Raw genomic sequence first — 20,572 nt, forward strand, 5'->3', positions numbered from 1 at the left:
TGCAGAACCATTTGTTCGAACACTTTTGGCATTCAGCCCTGGCCAGGCAAAACTGCAAACCTGGCATGGCCAACATAAGTGCCTTAGCTGTCAGTTGCAGAGTAACGAATGGCACAGATAGTTGTCAATCAAAGACACTTCGAGTTGTGAAGAACGGGCACAGACTTGAGGGAAAGTACGGTAGGAATAGGTGGGCCTGTGGGGAGGGAAAGCAGGAGGTTTCTGAGGACAAACTGAGCATGTCTTAAAATTCACAGCCCAGTTTTGATTGGTTGCTCTTGCTGTCTCTTTCCCTCCCTCCCTCTCCTGTATTATTTGTTATATAGTCACTTATTAGCTTGAAGGAGCTAACTGTAGGTCTCCTTGGCAACAAAGTAGGACTAATTGAATTGCGTTAGAAAACAATGCATGCTTCGATGGTGATGTCAGGCTGTGTCATGAACAAAATGATCCAATAACTGAATTCATTCAGTTCCCTATTTCCTTATTCCTTTAAAATTCGCGCTTACTGATGATCGTAATTAAGCAGGAATCACGTCTGGTTTCTGTGCCTGGAAATGCAACCACAGCGAAGCCGACGGATCCTAATTACACTCTGACTGTCATTCATTCATAAATCCTGCATCATGTGCATAGTAGCCCATGCAAGTACAAAAAAGCTGAGAGCATGGTGCTACACCAGCGCAGGGATTGCAGGAGGACGGCTGCTCAAGGGGGGAATAATCCGGAATGGATAACCGGCCTGACTGTCTGATACGTCGTCTTTGAAAGGACCTGTTCTCTCTGGCAAACACCCGCTCCACCAAAAACTCTGTTATGGATCATCACGCGATTGAATGCCTCCACCCCCCTATCGGTCCTCGAAATCTAATTAAAGTCGCCCGCTCCGTCCGTCTGCGGTATTGAATACATCATGGCTAATTAGGTGAGCCAGACAACTGCAGCCTGGGCTCCACCATGACCTGTGGAGGCAGCCATCTGTGTACGCCGTCCTTCCTGGGTCACCGAGCCATGCAATGAGACCGAGTCTTAGGAGCAGGGAAAGTCAAGGGGGAGAGGGGCTTAAATCAGTGACTAGGCCCCCCTGCCACACTCAGCCTGCCTGTGTGTAATGGGGGATCCTCTGCAGTCGTAAGCAGTGATTGTAGTGCTCTGAAGAAGAAATGCGCGTCTTCAAGGGGTCACCTACAGTATAATACATCGTGGGGGACATTTGTTCTCCACAATCTGATAAAAAATCTTTTTACTTTGATGTTGTGGGGACCATTTTTTCAGTCCCTAGATGGCATAATTCGATTTTATAAAAATCTATGCCTGCAATCAAAAAACTAAAAATGCCAGAGTTGTATTTTGTTTGGTTACTTATGGTTAAGGTTAGGGTTAGGGCTGGGTTAGGGTTATGGCTGGGTAGGGGTTAGGGTTATCTTTGTCAGGATTTCAGTTTTGCTCATAGAAATGAATGGAGGGTCCCCACAAAGATATGAGTACAGGTCTGTGTGTGTGCGTGTGTGTGTGTGTGTGTGTGTGTGTGTGTGTGTGTGTGTGTGTGTGTGTGTGTGTGTGTGTTTGCTAAATTTTTTGGTAATATTTTAAAACTGAGTAAACAGAATCGAAAGTTTAGACAATAAAGTATAATTTCGGTCTGTTTTCAAATTAATTTAAAAAATTATGTCACGGTGATGGGTTTGTGAGAATGACCCACGGTTGTTTGTAACTATGCAATAGTATCACTGAACCCCCGCAGCAAAGTTTTTTTGCTGCATCAATGCCTTTCTCTGACCTCATAGACACCCTTCTCCTGGCAACATGACCCAAAAACAATTTCACGTATGATTTGGCTCCTCATACGATTGGTTAACCCTACTCGGGTCACTTGCTTAAGTGGAATCTCACAGGGCATGACTCTGGAACAGAAATGAGGCTGTTACGTTTTTGGTTTGTCTTCTCAAAGATCACACAAGGTCATGGACCGCTGCATTGACAAGTTTAGGGTGTTAATCCACACCTTCAGAACCTTTGCTCGTCTGGACAGCTGCATCTCTTTCCCATGACCAATGGTCAAAACCAGGATCCTAAAACACGGGCCAGAGTTGGTCACACGGGACATTCGAGATTTTGTCTCCTTTGAGCATCCGTTACGCTGGGAGAGGGTGACAGAGCAGGCCAGCTTTAAAAAGAAGAGTCTGGAAATGACAGGGTGTCGGACAACGCAAAACCACTCAGGCACAAAAAGGAAAAAGGACTACAGTGCACAATTACAAGGCTTTGATGGCGGAGGATGTAAGGGTGAAATGACAGAGGTGATTACTGCTACCAGGATCCTCTTTCAACACCTACTTTGCTCTCTGCAAACCCGTCTGTCTCGCCAGCTCTGAAGTTATAGTCAGTCTCCTTCTTTTGCCCTCACGGTCTTATTGATTCTTAATACATCTCCTGGTTTTTGGCCCAGTCAACCATCTTCTTTTCTCATACACTTGCGTTTCACTTCTTTAACCAAACTCAAGGCTTCCAGGCATGGAGCGCGGAGGCTGTGTGTGCCTTAGCGGGCTGAGCTTCTGTGCCTGTGATTGGAAAGTGATCATCATCATCATCATCATCATCATCATCATGCAATAAAGACATGCTGTCACATTGCTCCATACAGCCTTTGCAGGTCAGTGTGTTCCTGTCTTCTGCCTATGGCATAACAAAAGGCGTACATGATAAAATGGGTACTTCACAAATTTGTGCTTGCTGCTTAATAGAAGACACCGGCTTTAATTATAGTGAAAGTAAAAAGTATGTGAACCATTTGGAATTATCCGGTTTTATGCATGAATTGGTCATAAAAAAAGAGAGCTGATCTTCATCTAAGTCACAGGTACTGATATATACAATGAGCTTAAGCCAGTAACACACTTTTCATGTCTTTATTATACAAACAGATTCAATGTCCACAGTAGTGGAAAAAGTAAGTGAACCTTTGGATTTGACCCAGGGACTCGTAAAACTCAGCAAAAATAGCAAAGATAACATGTGCCAGCACAACACCATGTTCAAAATGTCACACTATTCACCTTCCCCCTGTTTATGAAGCATAAAAGAATCCTAATTTATGCTGCTATCATATGCTTTAGCGGCCAGCGTTGTAAATATCATTGTAAATAGTTCAATTATCCAAGGAAACAATGAGATTATTATTTTCATATACCTGTTATTTTTTACATTAGTTTGACACTGTGCCCTCTTCCCTTGTTCCTGTTATAATGTTAAATTCCTGCATTGTGGCTTGTTAGTGCCAATGCAAACATTCTGGAGTGGTGCAGGACGAGCTGCATGTTACTGTAGCAGATAAACAGACGCTTGTTCCCCCCCAGAACTCCGCCTCCATTTGTCTTAATAAGTGCAGCACTCTAAATAAGGTAATGACAGCACTGAAATGTTGTTAGGAGGGATGCGGAGGTTTCATAAACAGCCAGCCAGAGTAAAATAAAGTGTCATTACGGTGCTGTAGGACAATGACAACAAGCACTGGAGGTCTGTTGAGGTGACTCTGCCAGGACGGAATGCAGCCACGCTGGGAGCCGGGCTCTTGCCTGGCGGGATTCGGCCGTGCTTGGAGCTGGGCACAGTGCCAGCTCTGAGCAGGTATGAAGATATCAACAAGCAGGTGTCCCACTGCCAACAGGTGACAGCAGGTATTAAACTGGCAACAGGTGTCCTGGCGAGATGTGGCCATGCTTGGAGCTGGACTATGTGACGGAGGGATTGGGCCATGCTCAGAGTCTGCGCCGTCCCAGTGGGTCGCGGCCATGGTAGGAGCAGGGCTCTACCCTGGTGGGATGCCGCCAGGCTGCGAGTCAGGCTCCGTACCGGTGGGACATGGCCGTGCTCCGAGCTGGGCTCTGTCCCTGCAGGATGTGGCCTTGCTCCATGCTAGAAGCCAGGTTCTGTGCCAATTACATCAGTTTTTCATTGCATGTTGCAGCTCTTGTGACCGTATTTCTCAGCTCAGGCTGTAATACCACACTGTCGCAGCCATTCCCACACACTCACCATAGTCCCCTGTCTGACATCCCGCTCCCCACATGTACCCGGCCTTTGACCTGACCCACTTGGGGTCCCAAAGTCGGGGGGATTCCGACAGTAAGACAGATGCTCGTTGAACACCAGGACCCTGTTGCTTTATTAGCACCCCAATCCATCACCATAATGTGACATGCTAAGCGGAGAGGAATGCGAGTATCAGTCACTGCATCTGGCACGTAGACAGACACTCAAAGCTAGACAGTGCTTAGGAAGCCCTCAGTTACCCACATCTCAACAAGAGAATGACAGTGAGAGCAGGAAATCGGAGATGAACAGAATTCCAGCAGAGTGACGGTAACAATGAGGTTGGATCTAAAGCCTCAGGTTCAGCTCCTTTCTGATTACTCAGAGCAGGTGTACAGAAGAGTAAATGACTCTTAATGATTAAATAAATTATCATTCTTTAAGGTAACGGAACAAATGCCTCATTCTTAAGCAGTAGCTGCTCTTTCTTTCTTTTGTATGTTCGTGATCGACGTTGGAAATAATCCCACAAATGAAAAGGAATTTCAAGGTAATTGCAGTCTAAGCCTTCTTAATATTGCATTTCTAATTTTAGTTCCTCTGGGTGGAATATTATTTTATATTTCAAGAGAGAACATAAAACCTTTTTTTATTTTCTTCATTTAATAGAGAGAGAGCCGCAAGTCTGTGTGGCGACGTGCTGTGTGCCTGATCTTACCCGTCTGATTGCATCTGCGGGTTCATTTGCAGAGTATATTAAAAATCATCCACCTGACAGGTCTATGAAGGACAGAGAGATGCCCTGTGAGAGAGAGACCTTGGGAAAAAAGTCAATGAACCAATAAAATATTAACAAAAATAAACATTAACATGCAGTTTTACAAAAGTGTCAAAATCAACATCACTCAAATACTCTTGCGCCTCCAAGGATGCTGTAGAGCTGATGAACTTCATGGTCATTATTCATTTTCCTTTTCAGTTGTATTTACATATATTTAGGTATAAATGCCATTGCTATTACCACAGTGCTCTTACAAAACTTTGCATCACCCTACATAGTTTGAACAGGTGACAGCAGGTATCATACTGCCAAAAGGTGACAGCAAGTATCAAGATATCAGCAGGTGTTAGCAGGTATCACACTGCCAACAGGTGACAGTAAGAGAGTCATGGGCCACACCAAGCCAATGGGAAGAGAATTTGACAGCTTCTAGCCACTGACATGCTTGGAGCAAAATGCCAATATGGAGTTTGAACGAGCAGCTCCATGACAGGACTTCTCCAGTATCTACCTTGATGTGAAAAAGGTTTCAAGTCAGTTATACTCTGATTAAACACTCGACAGAAGCTATCCATCAGGACTGCTCCAGCAAGGATGCTGAGTCATTCCCAGTGTACATGGCTTTGGGCATCATGCAGTTTCATCAGTCTTCATCTTTGCCATCCACCCACTTGGCAGCAATGCAAAGTGCTGATTCCTGTTTAACATGTGACCCCCCCCCCCCCCAATTAAAAAGTTGATTGAGACAGTGAAAATGATACATCGCTACGAATCGGAAGCATCTTTTCTCTTCGTAATTTAATGTACAATAATAATAGTACGATATTTGTAATGTCTAATATGTGTTATTTCTTTTATTTTGTCTAATATATTGGGTAATACGAGTGTAATTGTCATGACCTGCCTGTAGGATCTTCTTGTGTGCCACGCCCCCTTATTAACCATGTGTGCATCCCCGATTGTGACCAGCTGTTTTCTGTCAGTTTGATTCATCCGGTGTATTTATGTCCACATCAGAGTCTGTAACGCCAGGTCTGTCATTGACGTTTTGATGTTACATGTTCCTTTGTCCTGCATTTGGAGTGATTCCAAATAAACCCTTCGATCCTGATTCCTCGTCTCCCTGTTCCTGCTTCTGTGTCCAGCAATCATAACAGTAATGGTGACTAAAGGGTGTTATTTCATGTCTAATAATGTTAAAAAGCCGTATTTGGAAGGTCGTAAACAGGTTTTCTATGCTCTAACTACAAAAATGTTCTTTTTGTAAATAAAGAATCCTACTTCACGGAAACTCACTTATCGTGGTAGAGTCTGGAATGGATTAACCGCGATAAACGAGGGCCGACTGTATGCCCGGTTTCCCTAATCCAACTGATATTACATGGTCTTTATTGTTGTCCATCATAGAAATCGTACTTTTGACTACTTACCTAGGAGAGATTTGCCTTGAGCTGAGCAATTACCCCTACAATCACAGAGGCACACAAACTGCAAGACAGCAATTTGTGGAGGATGTTCATAACCGCAATTGACACCAGAATACCTTTGGCTATAGATCAATGATCGGTTGAGCGTAAGTCTTAGACACTTTGGTGTAGAGAGGAGCTGAGCTAAGTAGATCACCAGTGAGTTGGATCAGGGGATGGGAGAATATGCTGGAAAGACCTAGGGGACTGGTGAAGGGCTGCTGGAAGCATCCGGCAAAAGCCTCTTACTGGAAGATCTTTAACTAACACCTCTGGCAGAACTTGTCTTGCATTCCAAGGGAGGCTGCCGGTACTAAGCCCAAATACGCCATGTTCCAAGCCTCTCCAGCTGAGGTGGCTGAGCAGAGATGTGGCCGTAAGATTGCTGGCGCCTGCCACAGCAGTAATTCTCAGACCCAGTAGTGAACACCAGTGGTAAAGTGGGCCGTCAGACTGTAGACAGAGGTAATCCTGCTGGATTCATCAAGCTTGTGACCAATCACCACACACTAGGGCAGTTTGCAGCCAAGTGTGAAGCAGCTGAGATAAGGATCAGCACCTCTGAGCAAGAGGCCACGGTTCTCAACCTGCATAGGGTGGATGGCCCCTGCATATTAGGGGTGAGTTACTGCCTCAAGTAGAAAAAGTACCTCAGGTTCTGGTTTAAGAATGAGGGATGAATGGAGCAGGAGATCGACTAACAGATCTGTGCAGTGTCAGCAGTTATGTGGGAACTGGTCTGTCATGGTGAAGAGAGAGCTGAGTGGAAAGTAAAACTTTCCATTAACCGGTTAGATCTACGTTCCTACCTTCACCCATGGTCATGAGCTTTAGGTAGTGACCGAAAGCATGAAATGTGGATACAAGTGGTGGAAATGAGCTTCCTTTGCAGGGTGTCTGGGCTTAGTCTTAGAAATTTGGGGGTGTTCAGACATTTGGGAATGACTCTAAGGAGAGCCACTGCTTCTCTGTTTCAAAAAGAGCCAGCTGAGGTGGTCTCAGAAAGTACCAAGGATGCCTGTTGGACGCCTTCTGGGGACCCAAGGGCAAACCTAGGGCACACTGGAGAGAATATGTCTCTCTTCTGGCCTGGAAACGCCTTGGTATCCTTCCAGTGGAGGGGCTTGAGAAAAGGTAAGAAATTACCTAAAAGTAGAAAATACTGCAAAGACTGCTGCCCCGGCAACCCAGAACCAGATGAGTGTAAATGATCACTGACTTCGGCAAAACCCCCAGGCACCACCTCCTTTGGCCATACTGAACACCACTGTTAGCAGAGCTGAAACCGTCAAATTTCTGGGCACCACCATCCAACAAGGCCTCAAATAGGACACAAATATCACCTCCAGCACTAAGTTCTCAGTGGCTGCAGTAGAATGAATTATTACGTCCTCCATCTCTGTCTAGTCTGGCTCTGCAATGTCGCACTCTAAGAGGAGACTACAGCATATAGTGCGATGTGCGGAGAAGACCATTGGCTGACAGCTCCCCCCTCTTGAAGCACTCTAATCGTCTCGGATGAAGAACAGAGTCAAAGAAATAACCTCTGACCCTCTGCATCTTGGTCACTCTCTTTTCCAGCATCTTCCATCCCAGCAAAAGCGAATAAGAGCCCTGAGCCCTGAGCACATGGACAAATCGTCACCTAAACAGCTTCTTCCCCCAGGCCATCGTCCTTCTAAATAAGGACCCATGAAAAACTGTCATAATGGAACCACTCACTGTTCAAGCTTCATTATCATATTTAAGCTAATTGAACTTACCTGCACTGTACCTAAGCTCTTTGCACATTACACCCCTCCATTATTTATTTATTCCTTTATTTATATTGTCGTCATGCTTGACTCAGCATTGCACATCTCCCGTAAAAAAAAAAAAAAAAAAATCCTTGTATCTTTACTTTTAGATGTTTATTTGTATGTGTGTTTTGATTATGTCATCATACCACCGGCACCAAGAAATTCTATGTACTTCTCTGTACTTGGCGAATAAAAAAAGATTCTGGACGGATGGATGCATGCATGCATCCATGGATGGATAGATATTTACATATAGTATGTATCAAAAATGTATCAAATATTTAATCATTTTTGTACAAATCTCCAAAAATACGTATCATATGTACTACTGTATCAGTTTTCAGTGTTTTGGCTTATGCAGAACTGAAAGGACACAAGACTCTCTGGGAATTTATCAGAATTGCTGTGGTGCTGGTCACAGTCCTAACTACCTTCAGAATATTTTCATTTAATTATTTTTTTTTTTATGGTTAAAAAGCACTTAACTGTTACCAGCTATATGCGGCGCCGAGGCATCATCCTTCCAAAACAGGCCTAGGATCACCCTCCCCATGGATGTCCTCGTCTAACCCTCACAGTGCACATGGCCAAATACACAGCTTACCAGGCATACAAGGACACGGAGGCTGGAAGGGAGCATGTGTGTTTCATTGGGGCATCTATGAGTATGTGTGGGTAAGTCTGTATTTACCGCACGTTTCAGGTGCCCACAAAATAAACAATTTTATAGAAATCTGTGAATGCATTAAAAAAGCTAAAACAGCATTGCACATCTTCCGTAAAAACAATCGACTTATGGTTAAACTGAGGGTTGGGTTAGGGTTAGGATTATCATAGTTAAGATTAGGCCCATAGACATGAATGGAGAGTCCCTACAATGATAGGAACATGTGAACTCTTTGTGTGTGTGTGTATTTGATTGGGCCATTGGCCTACAGTATGTGACTTTTTCTACAATGTGTGACACACAATCTGCCACAGCTCCCTATCGTCTACATTCTTTACGAATGATGTGGCCATGTGTCTCACATAATAAGCTTCCCCCTCCTGGATGTGTCCTACGTACATCACACACCACTTTTGCTTCTGCTGTTCTGCCGTTATACGTTTTTCAGACATCGGGTTGCCGAGATCGAGCTCCTCATTCCAATTCTGCCTCCCTTCTGCTTTCCATTCGACCTACTTATCAAAGCCACACAACTGGAAGCTTATGGCAGTAAAAATGCTCCTGTCGCACATATAATATGCTACAAACTCCCTGTAAATAAGTCACAAGGTCAAGATTCAAAAGAAGGTTTAAAAAACAAAAAAAGAGATCAGACCTTATGCCTATGTCAGTCCATACTGAGTACCCATCCCAGAGAGCGATCAGGAAAATCCTGGAATCATTTGTGTCTTACATAAAATAAAAATTTGCTCACACTCACTGCATTTCTAACGCTGATTTAAAGCAAAAGGGAAAATAATAAACCACCTGCCTGGCCGATTTACAGTGAGACACATGATTAATATCTTGGTTCTGCTCTCTGGCGTTGCAAACAGTAAACACAGTAAACAGTGTAAACACCAACAGCTGGACTCGTTCACACCTCCTTTCATTATCCACCACGCAAGAGCCAGAGAACAAGGAAATATCCCATCCAGACAGTCTACTGCGAACTGGGACAGTGCTCTTTACACATTAATCAGATCAATTTGTATGCAAATGTTTCACACACTGTAGCATGAATGTATGGAGCTGAATCTGATGTGCAGTCATATCAGTGTGGTTAAGAAGGGTTAGGATGCTATACCCGTAATCGAAGGGTTGCAGGCTCAAATCTCAAGGTTGGATGAATGATTTCACTGTTGGGTCCTTGCACTGTAGCTGTTCCTGAGACTGCCTGACTACCTTTTCTCAAAGACGCACTTTGTCTACTAATGAAATGTATGTTCATTTCCATGGTAACAATGTACCTGTCAGATTGATGGGAGATTCTTCTAAACTGTTTTTCACTGGAAAAACACAAATGCCTCATTCTCACCAGTGATGACTATGCAGGCAGGACCGCCATACATGTCCCTAGTTGTGGACCTTCTGCCTGCAGCAGACAGTGTTACGCTGGCCAAGTCCCTGAAAATCCCCTGTCACCCACTGTCAACTCTGCCAGCAACACGGCGGAAAAGTTCTGCTGGAATCGGGGAGGTAAAAATGATTTTTTGACTCTATATCCTGGAACAAGCTGCAGTCACGTTCTGAGAAGCAGGGCTGTTTTTGCTGAAAAAAGGTAAACAGGAAAATTGATATAAACGGCATTAGAGGAAGAAGCTGGCGGATAGTAAAGAGGAAACAGATGCAGGAATAGCTCCACTGGGCTTTGAGATTGCCAGCCCCTCTGCAGGGTTTAAATGTCCCTTTTCTCTACATTTTTCTATCTTTCCACTTAGCAGTCTTCTAAGCTTTGCTCCAGAGAGATCAAGAGGAACACAACGGGCTGGTGTGTGTGTGCTGAGAGACCGCAGAGTGACCAGGGTGCACGGGTGACATCCAGCTATGTGTGGCGTGATGTACTGCTTATAGAGCTGCACGGGAAATGATGACACACGTGAGTATACACACACATACACACACACACACACACATGCACTGGGAGCCATTCTCTACAATCCATTTTACTCTAGTTTTCTGGAATCTTCCGTAGATGTGACAGCAGTAGGAGGCCGTCGAGAACCACAGGTTTCCTGCTGTGATCTATGAGGAAATGCAGAGTATCCACTGTGAACATCTCTGAAGGAGACCGGCTGCTTCTTCACACACATCTAAAAGGCTTCTGAACTGGGCTTAAAATGGCCTTTAAAATGCAGCTTATTTTCTACAGCCCCCCCCCCCCTCCTCCCCCATTGGCCTCCCACAGAGCTCATGTCTGTTTCACAGTCTTCCCCCCACCTCGTTTTGGGTCGTGCTGGGGTGGAGGGGGGCGTCATTACAGAGAGAGAGAGAGACAGTGCATTTTCTGTAACATGAAGAGCAGGCCATGGCAGGAATAGGGTGGCGGATGTTCTGTGAAAGCCCAGAATTTGGTCAACTTCAAAGCAAATATACCCCTAAAATCACTCCATAATGAGGCAAAGAACATCTACAACAAAACACTACTCCTGTATGCTTCTCTGTTCATGAATAAGAGTACTGCTGTCTCCTCTTCTCTCTATCTGTCTGTCTCTCCCGTGAGCTGTTTCTGTCTCCCTCACTCTTTGTCACTATGTGTCTCTGCCTTACTCCTTATATGTCTGTCTCTCTCTGTCTCTCTTTCTCTGTCTCCCTCCATCTGTCTCCCTCCATCTCTCTCTGTTTCTGTCTCCCACCCCCTCTCTGTCTCTCACCCTTTATGTCTGTCTTGGTCTCCATCCCTCTGTCTCTCTCTCTCTCTTTCTCTGTCTCCCTCTCTCTGTCTCTCACCCTTTATGTCTGTCTTGGTCTCCATCCCTCTGTCTCTCTCTCTCTCTTTCTCTGTCTCCCTCCCCCTCTGTCTTTCTCTAACCCTTTATGTCTGTCTGTATCTGTCTCCCTCCCCCTCTCTGTCTCTCACCCTTTCTGTCTGTGTCTGTCTCTCTGTCTCCCTTCCTCTATATCTGTCTCACTCTCTCATAGAGTTTATTAATGTGTCTGATCCCAATGCCAGCTCTGTTGAGACTGTTTTCAAAAATTAATATTTTTTCTTGAACAGTTTAACTCTACTCTCTGTGACAGTGATGGAAGGAGCTGCTCTTCCCTATCTGAGCCTCTGTAGTTCCTGCTTCCAGTCGAGTGACAGCCGTGCGTCTCGTAGCATAAAAAGCCCTTTTGCTAACTTTAGCACAGGAAGCTATTTATATCGTCACGTTTCTGACAGACTCACATGGGCCGCAGGCTTGACCCTCTCCCCTGCCCCCACCCCCATCATCCTAGTGCATATACGAGGGGAACTATGTGCTTTTCGCATACAAAGCACAACACACAACACCAGAGGGAATTGGTGTTCATTTTATTTCTGGTAGTTGTCCATAGAATATGTGTTGAATACAAGTATATAATATATATATGTCCTGCACTTTTAAATACCATGTTGATCCGAATATAAGATGGGTTTTTTTCCTTAAAATAGATCTTAAAAATTGGTGTCTTATATTCGGGATCTAGACAAAAAGGGGGAATAGATGCCACCAAATTTGATGTTTTGTAACAAGTGTTTTGATTTACCGTTATATTTATTTGTCGTAAGATTTCTTGCGTGAGCCTGAGAGTCTGAAGGCATGAGTGTCGCACCAGGCGTGTGAGAGCCGGCATCACTGGCAAAGCGTGTGTTCAGCGTGTGTGCCTGTTGTGCCGCTGTTACTATTAAACTGATAGTGGCTATTAATATTTTTTGGAATGTTTGCTGTTTAATACACGTATTGTAATCAGATTACTGATTAACTTATATGGTCCTGTCAAATTAAATTATTTTTTCTTTATAAAGATTTGATATTCCTAAAACTTCACTTCTAAAAATTGTTGCCAAAAAGTGGGAGGATTTATATTTGGGTTAATACGGTATTTATACATGACACCAACAAGCCTTGAATTGTGTAGACATATGAGCATGCTGTCTATAGCAGACAAAAAAATGGGCTATTTGTAAACATCTTTCTGACTTATTGAGAATACTTTCTACGCCTGTTGAACTCTGACACGCTTTGCTGACTGTCAGCTGGGTGGGGGGCTGGGGGCGTGCTCCAGTGATCCGTGCTTGTCAATATTAATTAACCCAGCAGGAGATGAAAGTGAGGTGTGTGGTGCAGAGCGTGAGCGGTCCTGCCCCTACCCCCCTCCCGCCGATACTGATGTCAACCTCCCTCTCTGATAGACAGTGTCAGCCTGCAAGCTGCCTGCACACGCTGCATCGATTACAGTTTAATCCCACCCTTTTTACGGAACTGGCTGATCCTTGGAGTCGCATGTTTTCAGAGAGACAAATCGCTGGTTCTCCCTCCGTACTCTTGGCAGGTAAAGTGGGGGGGTGGGGGGGGGGGGCGCTGATGCAACCGTGCAAGAATAACTGAACTCTTAATAGCGTGTAGTGCACACTGCTACTGGACATCACGCATCAGAGACAGGCAAAGCCCCCCCCCTCCCCCACGCTGCCTTTCCTGTACGCACCCCTGCATTCCCCAGACCTTGGATCAGTGACCTACCCAGAACCAGATCTGTCAGAAGTTGCCATCAGGTGAAAAAAAATTAAACTATAAATAATCGATAAAGAACTCCAAAGCAAGAGGATTACATAGATCAACACCCCTGGGCAACCAGAAAGCCTCCACCTCCCCCCAAATGAAGCACAAGAAGGTGATCAGGGGCTGCGCAGGAGGCAGTGGGATGGGGGGAGGGGCTGCCTGAACACCCCCACAAAACCGAATAAATTCATTTCTTTTGATAGACAGATGTCTTCAGATACTATAGCATCACGTTAGAGATTATGGCAGAAACAGGGCAGTACGTAGGATAAGGAGACAGCGTCTGTATGGGGGCACAGATAAGCCCTCCGAGGGTAAATGTCACCCCCCCCCCACTGCAAACACTGATTACAGAAGCTCTTTTTAATTAGATCTTTACGATATACCTACTTACGTTGTTCTGTTAATTATCTGGCATCCTCTGGGTCTCACAATGCAAATCTCTTGGTGAACATCTCGAAAATGAGAAATATGCAGAGACAGAAAGATCTCAGCCTGTGATTACGATGAAAACCAGGCTTTCACGCATGTTTGGCCGCCTTCTTATAGGAAGGGGATGCTCGCCTGAGCCTGGCCAGATGCTGACTGCTAGTGAAATCGTTTCCTTGGGCTACAGATTTGCAGGAGAGAAAGTTCATCCCAGAGAATGATACTGCGTTCAGCTGACATTAACTGAACAGGAAAATCGCTGCCAGAATGCCAAGCTGCACTGGTATTTACTTTATATTTGTTTACATTAGGATCTTTTTTATATGCCAACCATTTTTATGTCTGTACACGCAACCGCTGTAAAACAGTAGTAACCTTGCAGCTAAACAGACATGAGTAATGGAGTAGTTATATGGGAGTAACTTCGCAGCTAAACAGGCATTAAGAACCTCAGAGCTAAACAGTCATGAGTATCGTTGCTACTAAGCCATTCCCACGAACCCAAACAACCCAAAAGGAGACAGGAGACCATTAATCTCATGTCCACACTGAGGAGGGGGCACCTGAGGGTAACGGCTCACACGAGAACCTTAGTATTGCCACATTAATGACGAGACAAAAAATATCAGCTAGACCACACTTGCGGCCTGACGCATTTTGTTCCAAGATGTATTCAACTTGAAAGACAGTAATATGGGTTCATTACATCTGTGGCTAGACCGAGTCACTGAGTGCAGTAAATAATGGCAGAATTACCACATCTATCCTGCTGGGTGAGCAATTTTAGTTTCCTAAGTGTGTTTGCCTCTGATGATTTTGCCATGATAGAGTCCCATGAGAGATGCAGCTGCTGAGAGGACGGATAATGCCCCATCATGGCAGGACGTGAGTCTGCTTATGAAGGTTAACAGCCGGGTGATGTGCTGCAGTCAACAGCAGCTGGAGTGTCTGTCAAGAAGCGGGTGCCGTGACGAAGGGGTGCACTGTGATAAGGGACCACAGACCTCTGAAGCTATGGGACAATATATCTCAGGAACAGGAACTGGCTCCTCTCAGGCTAGCGTTTATTTCTAGGCTGAAGCCACCAATATGTTATGAGAGCAAGAGCCGTCGAGCATGTTGTAAGTCTACTGTACATCTCTCATTCGGTGGGAACCAGTGCCGTATGCCACAGGGCTGAAAGCAAGGACCCTGGGCCAGGTGGTAGGTTCAAGACCTGGTTGAACTGCAGAACTTGTGTCACAGCAAATCTAAGATACAACATTATATTGCCATCCCTGTCATCTTCCCATAGTCATCAGGGACCATTAGATGTAACTGGAAGACTTTCATCAGCAGAGAGGGAGGTGAGGGTAACGAACACATCGCCAAGTGTTTAAATGTGACCGGGCAGACCAATCAGAAAGCTGGACAACTTCCCTCAGGAAGTCAGCACCCACTTCCCGCCAGTCTGTGTACTTGGGCCCTGACCACAGGAAATGCCCAAAATATTACATCAATTATGTCACCCACCCCAAAACCAGAAGAGCATACAGAGGAGAAGCTGGAATTGTGTTGGAGTCCGTCTGCCAAGCGGCTGGAGAAGCCGGGTCACAGCTCAGGGCCTGCAGGACGAGGGCGAAGCTACGGCTTACCCAGCTTGGCCGTTTGCTGCAAGCACCTTCAAAGGGCATCAGAAGACCCTTATGTTAACCCCCCTTGTCTGTAGCCAAGTGTACAATCACAAGTCAACAATAAGAGGACCAGATTCAATAAATAATAAACGTTAAAATATATCTGTATAACACATAAAAAGATATCTGTGGTGTACAAGCAGCTCAGTTGGACATTATAGTAAACAATTCGTTATTGTATATTCATATTGGAACATAATGACATTAATAAGAATAATGACCTATGCGAGCTGACAGGGTCAGCTGAGATTCAGTAACACCACTGTCTGACCAATGAGGAGGCTCAGGTGGCTGTCGCATGTATCAGCGCGTCGGAGGGGCCTGCCCCCGCACTGTTTGGATCCACGGTAGAATTTACTGAGCGATACAGTGGGGGCACAAGGTGACATCGCCCAGAATATCCATCTCTGAGAGACGATGGGACATTTTACTCGCATTTTGTGCATAAAACTCTGGAATTGTGAGGAGGAAACATTATTTGTTAATTCTCCAAGCAGTATAAACAACCGCAGTCAACCACAGTGATAACATCACTTGAAAAATTTATGCACCAATGCTGACTAAATTAATGAGTAAATAAATATCTGATAATTCTGTTTGTATTAACACCCCCTCTTCCCGACCCAGATTTTTTAAACTATATTTCACTCCCAAGCTACCCACCCCATTTTGCTGAATTTCCCATTCAGGGGGTAAATCTGCAACCCAGTTTATGGGTCACAAACTTTACGTTTTTGAGATTACATTGCACTGTAATCATAAACCTCCCAGCTGATACATTTTCCTGAGGTATGCCGATGCTGATATTTGATTCCAGTTGTAACCCGTAGAAGAAACAGGCAATGGTTATAGTTAATAATATAAGTTCATATACCTAGTAAAGGAGGTTTAAAAGGGTTAGATTTATAATGCAAGTATTGCAAGGTTAACCAATTCTATACATACAAAAAAAATCCACGATTATGATTCATTGATATGCCGAAGGTTCAGGTATCTGGTTATTTTCCATATGCTACATCACACACAAGCGGCATTTTTGGGGTTTTGGGGTTTATGTATTCTAAATTAATGCCTGCTTTAGGTTATTTGAATGAAGAAGTTTAAGAATTACTGACTATTGATTTATGTGTAGGGGAACCAATAGTGTGAATTTGAAATAAGGTAACGATATTGGAATAATTAAAAACTGGAAAAGGGTGTTTAAATTGTTACAGTATGTGATTTTCATTCTAAGTAAATACTGATATTGTTGCTTTATGTTTTTGTCTGTGTATTTCCCTGAATGAGTATGTGCATTATTGGTTATACCTTGCATGCTGGTAGTAAGTATTTCAAGGGCACCAATATTTCTGGGGAAGATATAATTACAATAAGTAGTTAGAGAGTAAATTTGTGAGTAAACTGGGTAAATAAATACCTTTTGGAGGTGTATACCCTGGGTTTAAAAATAGTTTTCATAGGGATGTTTGTCATGCCCGACTCGTACGATCCTCATGTGTGCCACGCCCCCCTGATTATCCACATGTGCTTCCCCGATCGTACCCAGCTGTGTCCACTTATTTTCGCCCAGTCCTGTCTATTTCAGTCCATGTCTTGCCTGAGTTCCGTCATTGATGTTAGTTGTCAGTGATGTCCAGTTCCTCCCGTGATCTTCCTTCCCCTAATAAATCCCCAGTAGTTTCCCCATATTCCGCCCGTGCGCATTACCCGCAACTCACCGGTGATCCTGACATGTTAATACCTATAGCTCACAGAACAATAAAGCTCCTAGGTTTAATAAGGTAAGTTATTAATTTGTAAGAGATTACACCCATTACCAAGGGACCTGGGGTAGCTACCCCTATTGAACGCCATGAGAGCAAACGGGCTCTGCATAAACATGGAGGCACCGCTGGGATCCTTATTTAGATTTAAGAGTTTGTGTTTTTGGTTGCTAATTTAAGAGTATTAGAAGGGAGATAAACTTTAGTGAAATACTTATACGTTCCCGCAGAAATTATATCTAGAATTAAGAGGTGTTTGTACATAACCCAATTAAGATGGAGATTGAATCAGTACTTTTAGGGTTGGTGATGGGGCTCAGTGAGTGGTGACAGGGTGAGTTCCTTAGTGAAGACCATGCTTTCCTGACATTGGTTACGTTGCCGAGATGGAGGAAACGGAACAGTTAAGGTTCTGGGACAAGTGAGAGTCAGAGGCAGAAGGGTGAAGACTAAGCTTGACAGACTGGTTGTGCTTTGCGAGTGTAGAGAGAGGGTGGATCCCACCAGAGTTCCTCCTGAGGTAATACACCCTACTACAAAAAGCAGTTGGCCTGTCATTATAGCCGCGGCAAGGTCTTCTTTAGAAAAAGGGGAAACAACGCCGTTACAGGTCCTTAGTGATGCTTCCAGTTCCAATGGTCGGCAGAATCCATTATTTGTGCTATGGGGGATGTGTTAGCGAAAATGGAGAGGCCAGGTGAGAGCACTAGTTATCGTCGCCTGCGTATGTTTTCCGGCACATTACCCACACCGGCGGGTGAAAAGCCCTTAGAGCACTGGCTTGAACAGGCTCATTTAATAGTAGAGGAGAGCAACTGCTCTGGAAAGGAAAAGCGTAGCCGCATTATGGAGTGTCTTAGAGGACCTGCTCTTGCAGTGGAGAAGGCAGTGCCTACAGCTGAGGCTGACATCACACCCTCGGCATGCTTAGATGCTACTGAGAGTGCCTTTGGTACGGCAGAGTCAGGGGAATACCTGTATTTTGAATTGAGGCTATTGCAACAGGAGAAATGTGAAAAACTTCCTGATTTCTTAAGGCGGTTAGAGTAGTCCCTTACAAAAGTAGGTAGGAAGGGTGGTATTCCTGTGATTCGGGTAGACAGTGCCAGAGTAGAGCAGTTACTGCAGGGGGCCATATATTCAGATTTGATGTTAGTTCAGCTTATAAGGGAGAGAAGACAGAACCCTCCAAAGTTCTTAGAGCTGCTAGCTGAGATTCGAGTGGAAGAGGAATATGCGGCAGCCAGAGTTAAGATTAGCATGTCCACACACAGAGTCTACGCCAGCAAGGAGGTGGACGATCGCCAGACGGAAATACTGACCTTAAAGTCTGAAGTAAAGAAACTGAAGTCAAGAAGGAAATGAAGGGAATGATGACGGCTTGCTCCAGTGGTTCTTGTGCCCTCGGCGACGAGCTTTGAAAATGCAGAAGTCGCAACACTGAAGAAGCAAATCCGTAGGTTACCAAATAAAATGTCCAACAGAGGGGCCAAAGTCTTGGATGCACCGGCAAATGCATTAAGAATAGAGCCGTCCAGATCCGTTCAAACTAGACGAAAGGCACACCAGCCTACCAGGGGTTCTGGTGACAGTCTGTTATCGGTGTGGGGAAGGTGGACACTTTGCCAACAAGTGCCAGAATGACGAAAATCAGAGCAAAGTTATTCAGACGCTCATTCAGTCTCTCAAGCGAGCTAAGGAGGGACCTGTATCCACTCGAAGACCGAAATTCCGACAAAGTCTGCTTGAGTAACAAAAGTGCAGTGACGTCAGTAGGAGGCCCAGGCGTTCCCAAGAGTCAGATGGGTTCCACCTCAGTGGTTAGTGCACCTGTGAGTAAATGGCCAGCCGTGTGATGTTATCCTAGACAGTGGCTCACAGGTAACCATCATCTCTGAGTCATGATATAAGCAACACCTGTTAAGGAGGATTTAAAATCTCTGAGATCATTTTTGGGGTTCTGTGGTTATTATCAGAGGTTTGTGGCAAATTATTCTGCTGTTGTCCGACCTCTTACAGAGCTAACCAAAGGGTATGCACCAACCCAGAAAGGCAAGAGGCCAGACCAGAAACAGAATAAGGTCTACCTGAAAGAGTCAGAGCCATTTGGAGATCGGTAGGACCAGGCTTGCACTGATGCCTTCCACCACATCATTCAGTGCCTCACTAATGCGCCAGTCCTTGCATTTGCTGACCAAAACAAGCCTTACATATTGCACACAGATGCTAGCTAGAAAGGGCTAAGGGCTGTACTGTACCAAGAACATCCAGAAGGACTCAGACCTGTGGCCTTTGCCAGCCGGAGAGTGAGTGCTACTGAACAGCGCTACCCTGTGCACCAATTGGAATTTTTAGCACTAAAGTGGGCGGTGGTGGATAAATTCCACAATTACCTCTATGGGGCTAAATTCATTGTCCAAACGGACAATAACCCCCTAACCTATGTGCTAACAACAGCCAAGCTAAATTCAGCCGGACATCAGTGGTTGGCTGCCTTAGCCACATATGATTTCAATATCCAGTACCGACCTGGCAAAGCCAACGTGGATGCTGACCTGCTTTCCAGAAACATGGCGGAGGAGGCAGGGCGAGGAGAGTGGGAGGAGGTACCTCAGATAGGGTTAAAATCCATCTGTCTTTGTTACGGAGCTGTCTGGGATACCGCCCCGATATGTGGATCACCTGGGAGCTTCTCCGGAGTGTATTCCTGAGGTGTTCGCGTTCCCTACTCACATCTCTCTGGGTTTCCTGAGGCAACCTCGATTTCGTCTTTAAAAAGTTTAAAAAAAAACTTAAAAGCTGTTGAAGTCGATGTGCATCCCAAGATAAATGCGTGCTTCATGCAACAGTAATCCTGGTAAACAGCCGCCCAAACAGAAAATTGCAGAACCCCCCCCCCAAAACAATACAGTCATCCAAAATGAGGGCAAAGCTCTCAGATCTGATGTGCTAAATTAATTTTTAAGTGTATACAAACGGACGATACGTGTCAAGAATATTTTAGCATAAAATGAAAGATACCCACTATAAGATGAGAAAATGACGGTATCACAAAAAGCAATGTGGGCACGGTCCTGCATTCCCTGCACATCTGCTCTCCAGTGGGGCACCAGCAAAAGGCCACTGGGAAAAGGCTGTCAGTGGCACTGTGCTTGGATCTGTGCTCATTAGGTTGCATGGGATTTAATAGAAATATTCCACCAGGAGTCATGTTAAGCTCAATAAATTAAGTCACTATAACATTTACTGGAAATAGGCCTAGCTCAGCCTTATCTCTAATTAGCCAGCTATTCCTGTTAAGGAGAAGAGCCTTGTTTCATTCAATACGATTCATTTTCAAAGGGGAAAAATCACAAACAAGCTTTCAGAATAAATGAGCATCCAGCTGTGTCCAGCATCC

This window comes from Brienomyrus brachyistius, chromosome 17 (genome assembly GCF_023856365.1).
Source record: "Brienomyrus brachyistius isolate T26 chromosome 17, BBRACH_0.4, whole genome shotgun sequence".
NCBI lineage: Eukaryota > Metazoa > Chordata > Actinopteri > Osteoglossiformes > Mormyridae > Brienomyrus > Brienomyrus brachyistius.